The following is a 14740-nucleotide window of genomic DNA, read 5'->3' on the forward strand; positions in this document are numbered from 1 at the left end:
ATCATGTGGTTTTTATCCTCCTCTTGTTGATGTGATGTATCACGTTGATTGATTTGTTCATATTGAACCATGCTTGGATCCCAGGAGTAAATCCCACTTGATCCTGGTGAATGGTTATTTTAATGTATTGTTGGATTTGCTTTGCTAGTATTTTGTTGAGAAATTTTTCATATATGTTCATCATAGATATTGGCCTGTAGTTCTCTTTGTGTGTGTGTGTGTGTGTGTGTGTGTGTGTGTGTGTGTGTGTGTGTCTTTATCTGATTTTGGAATCAGGGTAATGCTGGCCTCATAGAATGAATTTGGAAGCTTTCCTTTTTCTTCTATTTTTTGGAATCATTTGAGAAGAATAGGTGTTAACTCTCCTTTAATAGTTTGGTAGAGTTTACCTGTGAAACCATTTGACCTTGGACTTTTGTTTGTTGGGAGTTTTTAAATTACTGATTCAATTTCATTGCTTGTAGTTGGTCTGTTCAAATTTTCCATTTCTTCCTGATTCAGTTTTGGGAGATTATATGTTTCTAGGAATGTATCCATTTCTTCTAGGTTGTCCAATTTGTTAGCATATAACTTTTCATAATATTCTCTTATATTCCTTTGTATTTATGTGGTGTTAGTCATTATTTCTCCTCCTTCATATCTGATTTTGTTTATTTGGGTCTTCTCTCTCTCTCTCTCTCTTTTATGAGCATGGCTAAAGGTCTATCAATTTTGTTGATCTTTGCTTTTTTTTTAAACATACAGTATAAATACTTTATTAACAATTACAGATCATCCCTGTGAGCTGAATGGTTGATCCAGACATCAAGGACCTAGCCACAAGTTCAGCACAACCTCTGAGCTTCTTGCTCTGACTCCAAAAGGGTGAGAATGTTGCCCTCATGCTTGGGGCCTTTCAAATTGCAGAAGATAGAGTAGCTCATGTAGTCCATGAACGCCACACGCACCTGTGTGCACTGTCCTTGAGAACCGGTCCTGCCCAGCACCTTGGTGACCCTGGCCAGCTTGAAGGGCTGCACACAGCTTGTGTCCATGATGGTGGCAGGGTGGCCGTTGGGTGGAGAGCTCAATTTTGTTGATTTTTTCAAAAAACCAGCTCCAGGTTTCATTGATCTCTTCTATTGGTTTTCTTTTTTTAGTTTCTAATTCTTGTATTTTTGCTCTAATCTTTTAGATTATTTCCTAATTATTTCCTTCCTTCTACTGGTTCTGGACTGTTTGTTCTTCTTTTTCTAGCCTCTTTATATGAAGGATGGGTTGTTTATTTGAGATTTTTCTTGCTTTTGAGGTAGACCTGTATTGGTATAAACTTCCCTCTTGGAACTGCTTTTGCTACATCCAAAAGGTTTTAGACCTTTGTGCTTTCATTTTCTTTGGTCTCCATGTATTTTGTGATTTCCTCTTTGATTTCTTAGTTGATCCATTCATTGTTCAGTAGCATGTTGTTTAACCTCCATGCATTTGTGTTCTTTACACATTTTTTCTTATGAGTTAATTTCTAGTTTCAAAGTGTTGTGGCCAGAAAAGATGCATGGTATGACTTCAATCTCTTTGAATTTGTTGAGACTTGGTTTTGGCCTAAACATGTGATCTATTCTGGAAAATGTTCCATGTGCACTTGAAAAGAGTATATATTCCGCTGTTTTAGCATGGAATATTCTGAATATATCTGCTAGGTCCATCTGGTCCCATTTGTCATTCAAGCCACTATTTCCTTGTTGATTTACTGTTTGGATGATCTTTGGGGTGTTAAAGGCCCCTATTATCTTTGTATTACTATTGATTATTTTCTTTATGTTTATTATTAGCTGCTTTATGTATTTGGGTGCTCCCATATTGGTTGCATAAATATTTACAATTGTTACATCTTTTGTTGTAATTGTTGGATTGTTGTTTTGTTGGATCATTCCCTTTATGATTATATAGTGTCCTTTTTTTGTCTCTTATTACAGTCTTTGTTTTAAAGTCTATTTAGTTTGGTACAAATATTGTTACCCCAGCTTTTGTTCCACTTCCATTTGCGTGATAAATGGTTTTCCATCCTTTCACTTTTAATCTACACTTGTCTTTAGGTCTGAAATGAGTCTCTTATAGGTAGCATATAGATGGGTCTTTTTGATTGTTTTTTTTTTTTTATCCATTCCATCACCCATTGTCTTTTGATTGGAGCTTTTAGTCCATTTACATTCAAAGTAATCGTTGATAGGTATGTAGTTGTATCATTTTATTACTTGTTTTATGGTTGTTTTGTAGTTTTTCTGTATTTTTTTCTTCTCTTTGTCTCACACAGTTTATTGGCTTTCTTCAGTCATATACTTGGATTTCTTTCTCTTTATATTTGTGCATATCTATTACTGGTTTTTGGGTTTTGGTTACCGTTAGGTTTATATATGATATGTTATGCATATAACACATAGCAACTTAATCTATAGTAAGTTGATGGTTGCTCATGTCCGAACCCAATCTTTACTCCTCTCCTTGCCACATTTTAGGTATATGGTGTCATATTTTACATCCTTTTATTTTGTAAGTCTCTTGACTCATTTTTAGAGATATACTTAATCTAACTGTTTTTGTGCTTCCCACTTTTCTCACTCCTACTTTTGGTCTTTCTTTTGCACTCGAAGAGTCCCCTTTAACATTTCTTGTAGGGCTGCTATACTGGTCATGATTTCCTTTAACTTTTGTTCATCTTGGAAATCTTTACCTCTCCTTCTTTTCTGAATGGTTTCCTTGCTGGATAGAGCATTGTTGGCTGCAGGTGTTATTCTTTCAGCACTTTTAATATGCTGGCCTGCAAAGTTTCTGCTGAAAAATCAGCTTAAAGCCTTATGTGGTTTCACTCATATGTAACTGTTTTCTTTTCTCTTGCTGCTGTTAAAATTCTCTCATCATCACTACTTTTTGCTATTTTAACTACTGTGTGTCTTGTTATGGACCTCCTTGGGTTGGGAAGTTTTCAGCTATTATTTCTTCAACTAAATTTGCTGTAACCTTTTTTCTCCTTTTTTCTTCTGGGATCCCTGTAATGTGAATGTTATTATGCTTGATGGTCACTGAAGTTCCTTAGTCTATTTCCCTTCTGTTCATCTTGATTGATTTCCACTACTCTTTCAGGTCACTGATCTGTTCTTCTGCTTCCTCTAATCTGCTATTTATTCCATCTAGTGTATTTTTGAGTTAAGAGTTCTTCATCTTTGATTTTTTGTTTGCTTATTTTCTATGTCTTGTTCAGGGTCTTTTCTCAAGTCCAGTGAGTATCTTTATGATCATTACTTTCAATTCTCTATCAGTCACATTACTTATCTTCTGTGCCATTTAGGCCTCTTGCTGTGCTTGTCCTCTTCTTTCATTTGGGACATAGTCCTCTGTCTCCTCATTTTATCTAAATCTCTGTGTCTGTTTCTATGTGTTAGGAAAGTCAGCTACATCTCCTCCTCTTGAAAGTACTGGACTTATTAAGAAAGAGGTCCTGTAGTGGCTCTCTTTGCCTGTTGTGGGCAAGGTTTGTTCCCTGTGTTTTTAGTGGGCCATTCTGGGGCCACCTTGGGCTTAAGCTGAGTCAGACTAGGCATTTGCCAGAGATGTGGTAGCACTGGACTTAAGTTCAATGAGAGTGCAGGGTGTGTGGTGTCAGCACCATAGGTTCTAGTGGGAGGGAACCTGCAGCTGCCAGGGATAGAGGTAGACCAGGTTGGAGGGGGTGGGTCCATAGGAAAATGCAGGATGTAGGGCTCACTGTTAGTAAGTTAGGTAGGGGGTGTTGGAACCAGATTGGTTCCTGCAGGTATCCATGTGTTTAAGGGGGGGTGGGGGAGGAGGGAGGCAGAGAAGGTAAATGGCACCTGCCAGCTCCTTTGTTTCTGGAGAAGTTTTCCAATGATCCCTGTCCATCTAGTACAGGCTCTGAGATTAGACAATACATCTTCTTCATGTATACCGCAGGCATTTTTCAAAGTGCTGCTTCCATGCTATATCTCCATGGACTGGTTGTTGTGCTCTCTCTGTAAGAGCAAAGACTCAGCTTCCTTTCATACTGCTGGCTCTCCCATGCACCCAGTGATTTAAAACAAAAAAAATTTTTATTTTAATTTTTTTTAATCTTTATTTATTTTTGAGAGAGAGAGACAGCGTGTGAGCAGGGGAGGAGCAGAGAGAAAGGGAGACACAGAATCCGAAGCAGGCTTTAGGCTCCGAGCTGTCAGCACAGAGCCCAACGCGGGGCTCGAACTCATGAACCATGAGATCATGACCTGAGCCGAAGTCAGATGCTTAACCGACTGAGCCACCCAGGCGCCCCTAAAACAAAACATTTTTAATGTTTATTTATTTATTTTGAGAGAGAACATGAGTGGGGAGGGGCAGAGAGAGAGGGAGAGAGAGAATCCCAAGCAGCCTCTGTGTTGTCAGCGCTGAGCCTGATACAGGCTTGATTTCACAATTGAGTGAGATCATGACCTGAACCAAAATCAACAGTCAGACACTTAACTGACTCAGCCACCCAGGTGCCCTGCAGTGATTTTTAAAGTTCCAGGTTTTAAACCTTGCTGATTGTAAGAACTTGAAAAATTCAGTCCCTCTGGTTTTCAAAGCCAAATGTTATGGAGATTCATGTTCCCTGTGTGGGCTCCCTGGTGTTAGAGTCTGTTTCCTTCCCTCTCTGCACCATGGCTCACTCTACCCCACAGACAGTCCCACAGGTCTGTTTAGCTCCCCACCCTTTCTCTGCCCTTCCTGCCCTCTTCAATGTGGCTTCTTCTCTACATTTAGCTAGGGATTGTCTATTTTACTAGTCTTTGGGTTGTTTTCTTTATAATTTTTTAAAAATACTTATTTTTGAGAGACAGAGAGACAGAGCACAGGTTGGGGAGGAACACAGAGAGAGGGAGATACAGAATCTAAAGCAGTCTCTAGGTTCTGGGCTGTCAGCACAGAGCCAAACACGGGGCTTGAGCCCATGAACCATGAGATCATGACCTAAGCTGAAGTCAGATTCTTAACCGACTATGTCCCTGGGTTGTTTTCTAGGTTATTTACACTGATGTGTTATCTAGTTGTATCCATAGTATGAAGTGAGCTTAAGGTCTTCCTACTCCTCCATCTTCCTAGGAAGTCCCCATAATAACTTTTTTCTTTTTAGGAGAAAGAGAGATAGTGTGAGCAGGGGAAGGGGGCAGAGGGAGAGAGAGAGAGAGAGAGAGAGAGAGAGAATCTTAAGCAGGCTCCACACTCAGCGCAGAGCCCAACACAGGGCTCAATCCGACGACCCTGGGATCATGACCTGAGCCAAAATCAAGAATTAGATTCTCAACAAATTGAGCCACCCAGGCGGGCCCCCATGATAACTCTTGAAGATAGAAAATGTGCCAGTGTTCTATTTATTGCTTCTCAGCTCCAAATACTATCTTATTTGCCTCTGAAAATGAGTCCTTTAAAATGTATCTTTTGGGGCACCTGGGTGGCTCAGTCGGTTAAGCAGCCGACTTCAGCTCAGGTCATGATCTCACGGTCCGTGAGTTTGAGCCCCGGGTCGGGCTCTGTGCTGACAGCTCAGAGCCTGGAGCCTATTTCAGATTCTGTGTCTCCCTCTCTCTGACCCTCCCCTGTTCATGTTCTGTCTCTCCCTGTCTCAAAAACAAATAAAACGTTAAAAAAAATTAAAAAATAAATAAAAAATAAAAAAATAAAATGTATCCTTTATGTGTAGTGCAGATTATTAAGCTATGTCAGTAGAGGGCACTGGAGAGATGGAAGGAAGGAGCTTTCCATTCTGGTTGCAGTGTGCTTGCTCAGCAAGTTTCTGCATTGCACAAGGCTTCTTCAGCAGCCAGCTTCTACAATGGGTCAGCAGCTCCAGCTTTTCCTGGCAACCACCTCAGATGATTTTGCCATTGAGGGTCTTCCACAAGACACCTCTTTTTGAACAGGTTCCCTAGGCAGGGTGCTTCCTGGCAAGTTCCACCAACACTACACCACAGTGACTTCTCTGACACCCAGGAACCATAGAATTCATTCTCTCCAGCAAGGTCTGGTTTTCTGGGGCGCTTTTCCTCAGGTCCTCTATCTCAGTCATAGGGATTGTGACAGCTCCATTTATCTGCTTATATCTCCTTGTATATTTAGTTTCCACTGGTCAATCACTTGTTGTTCCACTCCCGTGTTGTAGTTAATAATTCTTTGTTACGGGTCTTTATATATGTTTTTAAAAAAATTTTTTTTTGAGAGAGAGAGAGTGTGTGCACTCACACTCACAAGTGGGAGAGGGGGCAGAGGAAGAGAGAGAATCTTTTATTTTTTTTAGAGAGAGATCATTTTTTTTAAGTTTATTTATTTTGAGAGAGGAGAGAGAGAGAGAGAGCACAAGCAGGGTAGGGGCAGAGAGAGAGGGAGAAAGAGTAGAATCCGAAACAGGCTGCATGCTATCAGTGCAGAACCCAATGTGAGACTCGAACTCAGGAACCGTGAGATCATGACCTGAGCCAAAATCAAGAGTCGGACACTTACCCAATTGAGCGACCCAGGAGACCCTAGAGAGAGAGTCTTAAGCAGGCTCCAAGTTCAGCACCGAACCAACAGGGGGCTCTATCCCACGGCCCTGAGATCATGACCTGAGCCAAAATCAAGAGTCAGGCACTCAACCGAGTCACCCAGACACCCCTATAATTCTTGGTATTACAGTTTACCCGTTCAGATTTCTTTATGGTTTCTGTCTCCTGATTGAACTCTAACTGATACAAATATAAAACATACATTCTCTATCACTTAACTCTTGGCATATAATAAGAATGTATAGATAGCCCCCTTAATATTCTCCACTTGGCTTTATGATTTTTAAGCTAATTATATTTCATATATCATATTTCATTCTAAATAAAAGACTAATACTAATTCATTCCTTCACTTATTAAGGATCCCCTATGTCAGTCTCTGTTGCAAAGGCCTACAGATACAACAGTGGAAAACAAAAATCCAGCCAAAATCACTGTTCTCATGGAGCTTACATTCTAGTGGGAGATCAAATCCAGGTAAACAATTAAACTATGTAGTATGCTAAATAGTAATAAGTTCTAAGGATAAAAATAAAGTAGGGAAGGATATATGAAATTTTAGGGAGAAGTTAATTGAAATGAAAGACCCAGGAAGACTTTATTGAAATTGTGATTTTTGGGTGAAGATCTAAAGGTGGTGATTGAGTGAGTCAGGTGGCTATCTGGGAAGACTATTCCAGGCAGAGGGAACAGCATTTGGCTTTGAAAACCAGAGAGGCTGAATTGTGCAAGTTCTTACAATCAACAGGGTTTAAAACCTAGAACTTTAGAAGTCACTGGGCTCATGGGAGAGCCAGGAGGATGAAAGGAAACTAAATCTTTGCTCTTAAAGAGAGAGCACAAAAGCCAGCCCATGGAAATATACTCTTGGAGGCAGGAGTATGCTAATGTGTCAAAGTATAATAAGTACACCAGTGTGGCTAGGGTACAGATGATGGTGGTGGAGGGAGTGAGGGGAGAAATAGGAGATGAGCTGGGGGGAGTTAGAAGAGGGAGCCAGATCATGATGGGTCTGGGGGTTGACTTTGGCTTTTCTTCTGAGATGGGAGGCTCTCACCTCCATCAATATACTGTTATTTTAAGAGTTCTTGTTTGTGCTTGCAGAATATTGATTACAAAATACTTGGTACTTTAAAACAGAAAAACAAAAAGAACCCTTTTAAGATTGTTCTGTAAGTGATCCCCATTCACTGCAACAGGAATAGAATTTCAGAAAATGATGTGAATAGTTATTTGTGTACTATGTTTTACATGTAATTTCAACTTAAATGAACATCTTGATTCAATTAAATCTAATATTGTGTAACTTTTTTGGGGGACATCATGAGATACACTGAAGTTACTGAGCCTTAGGCAAGTAATAATCCTATTTATAATTGTTTGACAGTCAAATACATACTCAAAAACTATTTTTTATATTTTATAAATACTGTTAAGGATATGGCCTTAGAGTTGTGGCCCAAGAGCCTTGTTTTCAGGGAGTTTGCTTTTATACATTTAGGTTTTGTGGTATATAATACCTTCTAGTGGTTTTCTTTGCTGGGCGTTTGTTCAAAAGGAGATTAAACAGCTGTGAATATATGTTTTCAGTATTTTTAAAGCAACACAAAACATGAAAACAACTTGCCTTCACAATAACAGAACCTGAAAAAAATTTTTTGAGGGAGACCAGTTGTAAAGTATATTTCTAAAAAACTTCCTTTTCATAAAATGTTCTTTCCAGGGGTGCCTGGGTGGCTCAGTCAGTTGAGCATCCAACTTCCTCTCAGGTCATGATATCCTGTTTGTGAGTTTGGGCACCATGTCTGGCTACTGCTGTCAGGACAGTTCCTACTTTGGATCCTCTGTCTCCAGCTCTCTGTGTCCCTCCCCCCTTCCCACTTGTGCTTTACCTCTCTCAAAAGTAAATAAACATTTAAATAAATAAACAAGTAAGTAGGGGCACCTGGGTGGCTCAGTCTGTTGAGCATTTGACTTTGGCTCAGGTCAGGATTTCCCAGTTTGTGGGTTCAAGACCCGAGCTGACAGCTCAGAGCCTGGAGACTGCTTGGGATTCTGTGTGCCTCTCTCTGCCCCTCCCCCCCTCACATTCTCTCTCTCTCAAAAATAAATGAATAAACATTAAAAAAAACTTTTTTAATTTAAAAAATAAATAAAACATTCTTTCCAAAAATCTGAACTTGAATGTCATATTAAATAAAATACTGAATGTATACATATATGAACATCAGTACATTTGTTTTATTTTCAGAGAATGATATTGATATAAAGATCACCTTAAGTTGAAAGTAAGCATTACTTAAAAAGGAATCTCCCAAATCCACATATAAATATGACAAAGAAAAAAATAGAGAAAAAAAATCTTTAAATACACCTGAGCAGGTATTAAATTGAAAATGTTCTAATAAAGTAGAATTACTATTAGAATACTAAAGAATACTAAATTAGACATGCAAAAGGATGCTAAATTGAAGAAAACAGAAAATCAAGTTGTTGTTTTTTTTTCTTTTAATGTTTATTTTTCATAGACAGACATAGGGTGTGAGCAGGGGAAGAGCAGAGAGAGAGGGAGACACAGAATCCAAAGCAGGCTCCAGGCTCTGAGCTGTCCACACAGAGCCCAATGCAGGACTCAAACTCACAAACCATGAGATTGTGACCTGAGTTGAAGTTGGATGCTTAACTGACTGAGCTACCCAGGCACACCAAGAAAATCAAGTTTTAAAAAATGCTTTACAAAGTCACTCAATAATTCACACACACACACACACACACACACACACACACACAATCATCTATACATATTGTAGCTCTTCCTGTCCAATTATTTTTATAGATCTCAGAATATAACTATAATCTGTCCTACCTCAGAAAGGTTTGTAAATGATTCAATCAGATCTCCAGAAGTCATTATAACCTGTCTCTGACCCTGTGTATCCTTCTTTCACTATACTATTGAGATATAGGAGAATCTAGATCAGTGGTAATAGATGGCATTTAATATCATTTTAAATATTTTAAAATCTGAATATTAATTTCAAGAAAATCTTAGAGAATTTTCATTAATCATCACCATCATCATAAATAATAATACCTTATATACTAGAGTACATTATACTTTTCAAATTTACTCATACTCTTCAATTTCCTATTAAATTCCAATTGAGACTTCCAAAGGAAACAAACTGAAAAATGGGGATTCAGATAAAGACCAATAAAACTTACAGAGGTGAGGAAAAGAGAGAGAAAGAAAGAAAGAAGAAAAGGAGAGAAAGAAAGAAAGAAAGAAAGAAAGAAAGAAAGAAAGAGAGAAAGAAAGAAGGAAAGAAAGAAAAAGAAAGAAAGAGGAAAGAAGAACAAGGAAATGAAGAAAGAAAGAGGAGAGTGAAAAAAATTTCATGAACAAGAATGTAAAGAAATATTAGGTGTAGGCAGGAAAACATACAAACATAAGTGTTATACTAGTCTTAAATAATATTCAACTAAGTTAATTTCTCTAGAAAAATAGCTATCTTCTGTTTACTGTTTCTTCTTGTTTATGCTTTGTCATCTTGAGTTATACTTTAATTCCTCAAAGTCTAAGCCTGCATGAAACTGATTAGGAGGTGTATTAACTATCTATCACTGCCATAAAAAATTATAACACACTTAGTAGTTTAAAACAACACAAACTTACTATTTTACAGATCTGTAGTTCAGAAGTCCAACATGGGTCTTTTTGGATCAAAACCAAGGTGTCAGCAGGGATGCATTCATTCTGGAAGCTCTAGGGAAGAATCTCTTTCTTTGCCTTTTCCAGTTTCCAGAATCATTCACATTCCTTGGCTCATGGCTCCTTTCTTCCATCTTTGAAACCAGCGGTGTTATATCTCTCTCTTGTCCTATCTCTTTCTCTGATTCTTTTTCTTTTTAATGTTTATTCATTTTTGAGAGAGAGAGAGAAAGAGAGAGACAGAGTATGATCAGGGGAGGAGCAGAGAGAGAAAGGGAGACACAGAATCAGAAGCAGGCTCCAGGCTCTGAGCTATCAGCACACAGCCTGACACTGGGCTCAAACCCACAAACTTCAAGATCATGACCTGAGCTGAAGTTGGATGCCCAACCGACTGAGCCACCCAGGTACCCCTGATTCTCTTTTTCTTATGCCTCCCTCATCCACTTTTAAGAATCTTTGTGAGTACCTCTGGCCAACCTGGATAATCTAGCATAATTTCCCATTTTAAGGCCATTAACTTAATCCTATGGGCAAAGTCCTTTTTTGCCACATAAGGTAACATACTTATAGGTTCTGGGGATTAGGACAGAACATCTTGGGAAGGGGGAGCTATTCTGCCTTCCACAAAAGCTTATATTTAAAGTCCCATTCTCTGACCTCCTATCTCTCTGCTACATCCCCTCTCATCCTCTGACTCTTAGTCCTTTGAGTCCTTATGGGACCTTCACTTCATCGAGTCTGCCATTTCTTCACTGTCTCTCATTTCCTCAAAGTCCTCTCTTCCCTCATTATGAAACTAAATTCCATGAATTATTATCACCACAGTCCTTCCTTTATGCACTCCCTACTCCCTTTCCTACCTTCTTTCTTACTTGCTTGACAAAAACCCTGCTCTGGTGACTCCAGCTTTCCCTCAATCTGTCTTTGTACTTTGTGTAACTGAAAACAACTAGAGGAAAACATAGCCTTGCTGACCAGTCTCCTACTCATCCATAACACAAACCTTGCATGGGCCTTTGCTTCTGCCTGGTATCTACATGCTATTTGTCTGGTCTATTCTCTTTCCCACTTTCCTGGAAGACCCTCTCATGCCTTCTCCTGCCTTCTCAAACCTCATACAGTTATTTCCCAATTCTCCTTCTTGGCTCATGACTTGACTCTTTCTCTACTGAGAAATGCAAAACAAGCAGAAGAGAGCCCTACAGATTCCCACATATCTCTCTACAGGTCAACTTCTCTCTTCACAATCTACTTTCCTTCTAACGGATCTTTGGATTTAATCCAGGCCATCTCTTGGATGCATTTTTATTTCTAATAACTCTTAACCGAAATCTAGCATTTCCTTCAATTGTGAATATAGGTAGTAAACCACAGTGGCAATACCTATGTTTTTGTCACAAGTAGACATCATAGGGATTTTTATACCACTAAACAGTTTTGCATCTACTTCAGAATATTATACACATATGTATCACTACTTTGAAATTATGATAGTTATTAGATGCACCAGTAGTTATTATTTATAGCATTAATATAGAAACACATGCATTAAGGTATCACAGATTTGATTTTAAAAATGATTTTGTAACTGTGTTTCAAAATAATTAGATTTCTTTGTACTCTGACTTTTTTTTAATGTTTATTATTTTTGAGAGAGTGCAAGTGCAGAAGGGGCAAAGAGAGAGGGACAGAGGATCCAAAGCAGGCTCTGCACTGACAGGCTGACAGCAGCAAGCCCCTTGTGGGGCTCAAACTCACAAACTGTGAGAGCATGACCTGAGCTGAAGTCAGACACTCAACCAACTGAGCCACCCAGGCGCCCCATGTACCTCTCTGAATTTTATGCATTTAAAAACATAACACTGAGAAGTGTTCATAGGTTTCAACTGTTAAAGGATTCATGACATAAAAGAGGGACTATAGAGGGACTGTCCATGTTCCTATCTAAAGCCAGTCCCTCCATTTCTGCACTAGAACCAGTCTCCTCTCATCCATGATGACAGATGTTTTCCTTTCACCTTTCCAGGTCTATGCTTTAACTTCTTGCTTGGGGGCCAGGAGCTGATCTCTGTGGACAGCACCAACCAGGTTTCCTTGTATTCTGATTTATGCTTGGGTTCAGACAGTGGGAAGCACCAGCAGGACATAAAAGCCTAGGAGGAAGAAGAAGTTGGGGTATTTACCTCAATCCCCTCGCAGAGTCCTGGGTTGGCAGAAGCTCTGTTTCAGCTTTATTTGGGTAATCCTTTTCAATCAAGGAAGCTCTCTCTTTGGATTCATAAAACCACCCCTGATTTTTCTCCTCTGGGGAGGGGGTGGGGTCCTTCTTCTGTGGTGGGCATCTAATGATTCACAATCCCCTGAGAATTTCCTGTAAGTCAGCCCACACTCCTGTGATAATCTCTTCAGTTTCCCAGGACCCTGACTACTACCCAGACAGAAAAATGGCCCCAGCATCTCTCCCTTCTCTAAGTTCATTATCATCAAGAAAGCCTTCTTTCAACCCAGTTCAACCCTGACAGCATCATTTCCTTGATAGCCAGACTCATCTTCTCCAGTGATCTCCTCTACCTCACTCTACAGGACACCCCAGGAGGTCTTTGTCTCCACCCTGCTCAGACTGCTCCTCAAGGTCACCAACAATCTTCAAGTTGCTAAACCCAATGGTTATTCTCAGCACTCATCTTTGTAAATCTACTGGCAACATTTAATACAGTTGATCACTCCCTCCTCCTTGATGTATTTTTCACTGGGCTTCTGGGACCCCAAGGGATTTTCCTTCTAATTCACCCTTTGTTCCTTCTCAGTCTTCTCTGCTGATCTTCCTCTTCCAAGGCTCAGTTCTTAAGCCTTTCTTTTTTTAAAATCTATACTCATTCCATTAGTAATTTTGTAGGCAACACTCTCTAATCTTTTTTTTTTTTAAGTTTATTTATTTATTTTGAGAGACAGAGAGTGGGAGCAGGGGAGGGACAGACAGAAAGGGAGAGAGAGGTGCCAAGCAGGCTCTGTGCTGTCAGTGCAGAGCCCAGACATGGGGCTCGACCCTATGAACCACAAGATCATGACCTGAGCTGAAATCAAGAGTCAGTCGCTTAACTGACTGAGACACCCAGGTGCCCCAACACTCTGTAATTTTTTTCTAACATGTAGTTTAATAATTTACCATGTTCTTTGTTTGTTTAAGTTTATTTATTTTGAGAGAGAGAGAGCATGCGCACGTGAGTGCACTCACATGCTAGATCATGGGAGGGGCAGAGAGAGGGAGAAAGAGAGAATCCCAAGCAGGCCCAGCACAGTTAGTGTGGAGCCCAACCCAGGGCTCCAAGTCATGAACCGAAAGATCATGAACTGACCCAAAATCAAGAGTCAGACACCAAACCAACTGAGCCACCCAGGTACCCCTGAGAAGAAAAGCTAGTAAAAACAAGATAAAAGGGGCCAGCCAGATGTCCGAGGCTGGATACTCCCCTTATATGCTTTTGGCTTCTGCAATCTTGCTTTCCTCCTGTGTCCACCAACTGCCCACCTAGCACCACTGATTAGTGCCCCCCCCCCTTTTTTTTTGTCTCTCAACCCCTTACCATCCCAACCATAAAAGGAGGCTGATGCCAAGGTTCAGGGCTCAGCCTTTGGAGGTGACTCCGCTGGGCTGGTCCTGGTGGGCAATAAACGTTTTATCCTGGTTCCTGAGTGCACGTGGCTCGTCTCTTCCTGGGCACCGAGTATGTATTATAACACCCCTACTAATTTATCATGTTTAATTATTGTCTCTCTCCTCCTACCAGAACATAAGCTCCCCATACCTGAGGATTTTTGTTCATTTGGTTCTTGAGTGTTTCCCAAGTGTCCAGAACAATGCCAGGCACATATATTTCTGCTGAGTTTAACTGGACGGTAACCATTACCTCTCATATAAAGGGTAACAACTATGACTTTTTCCTTCTAAAACAGCAAAGCCATAAAGCAACAAAAATAAAATATTAATGAATAAATATATAAACTTGTAATGGGAATATCCATTATAAATATAACGACAAGAGACTGCAGCAATATCAGTATGATAGCAAATAAAATTTAACCTTTAATACATTAAAAAACATTATATAAATCAAACTTCACACAAAATTAAATTGCAACATATAGGAGAGACGTGAAATTATATATCTGATATGTAATGATTTCTTATAAATCAATAAAAGATTGTGTAAGTAAAACAATGGATGAAAGACATGAAAAATTAAAAAAAATTGATCAAAAATATATAAACCAACCATCAATCTCACTGCAAATTGAAACCATAATGATATGTCACTTTTGCCCATAAAAAAGAAAATTCTATTTTTTTAAAGCTGTACATTTATTTTATTTTATTTTTTTAAAGTAAATTCCACCCTCAGCATGGGGCTCGAACTCACAACCCCAAGATCATGAGTCATATATGCTCTACCAACTGAACCAGCCAGGGACTTGAAAA

The 14740-nt window shown here is 39.4% G+C and overlaps 1 long non-coding RNA gene and 1 pseudogene across 1 annotated transcript in view; one reads left to right on the forward strand and one right to left on the reverse strand.

Moving 5' to 3' along the window:
• Positions 1-824: 824 nt before the first annotated feature.
• LOC132673673 (small ribosomal subunit protein eS28 pseudogene) lies at positions 825-1060 on the reverse strand (annotated as a pseudogene).
• A 5855-nt stretch (positions 1061-6915) lies between these two features.
• The window catches only part of LOC132673748 (uncharacterized), a 30759-nt gene continuing 22934 nt past the window's right edge, over positions 6916-14740 (forward strand). The window contains exon 1 of the long non-coding RNA XR_013557059.1: positions 6916-7025. This is a non-coding gene — a long non-coding RNA (uncharacterized LOC132673748). The remainder of the gene's footprint in view (positions 7026-14740) is intronic.

This window comes from Panthera onca, chromosome C1 (assembly GCF_046562875.1).
Source record: "Panthera onca isolate mPanOnc1 chromosome C1, mPanOnc1 haplotype 2, whole genome shotgun sequence".
Taxonomy (NCBI): Eukaryota; Metazoa; Chordata; class Mammalia; order Carnivora; family Felidae; genus Panthera; species Panthera onca.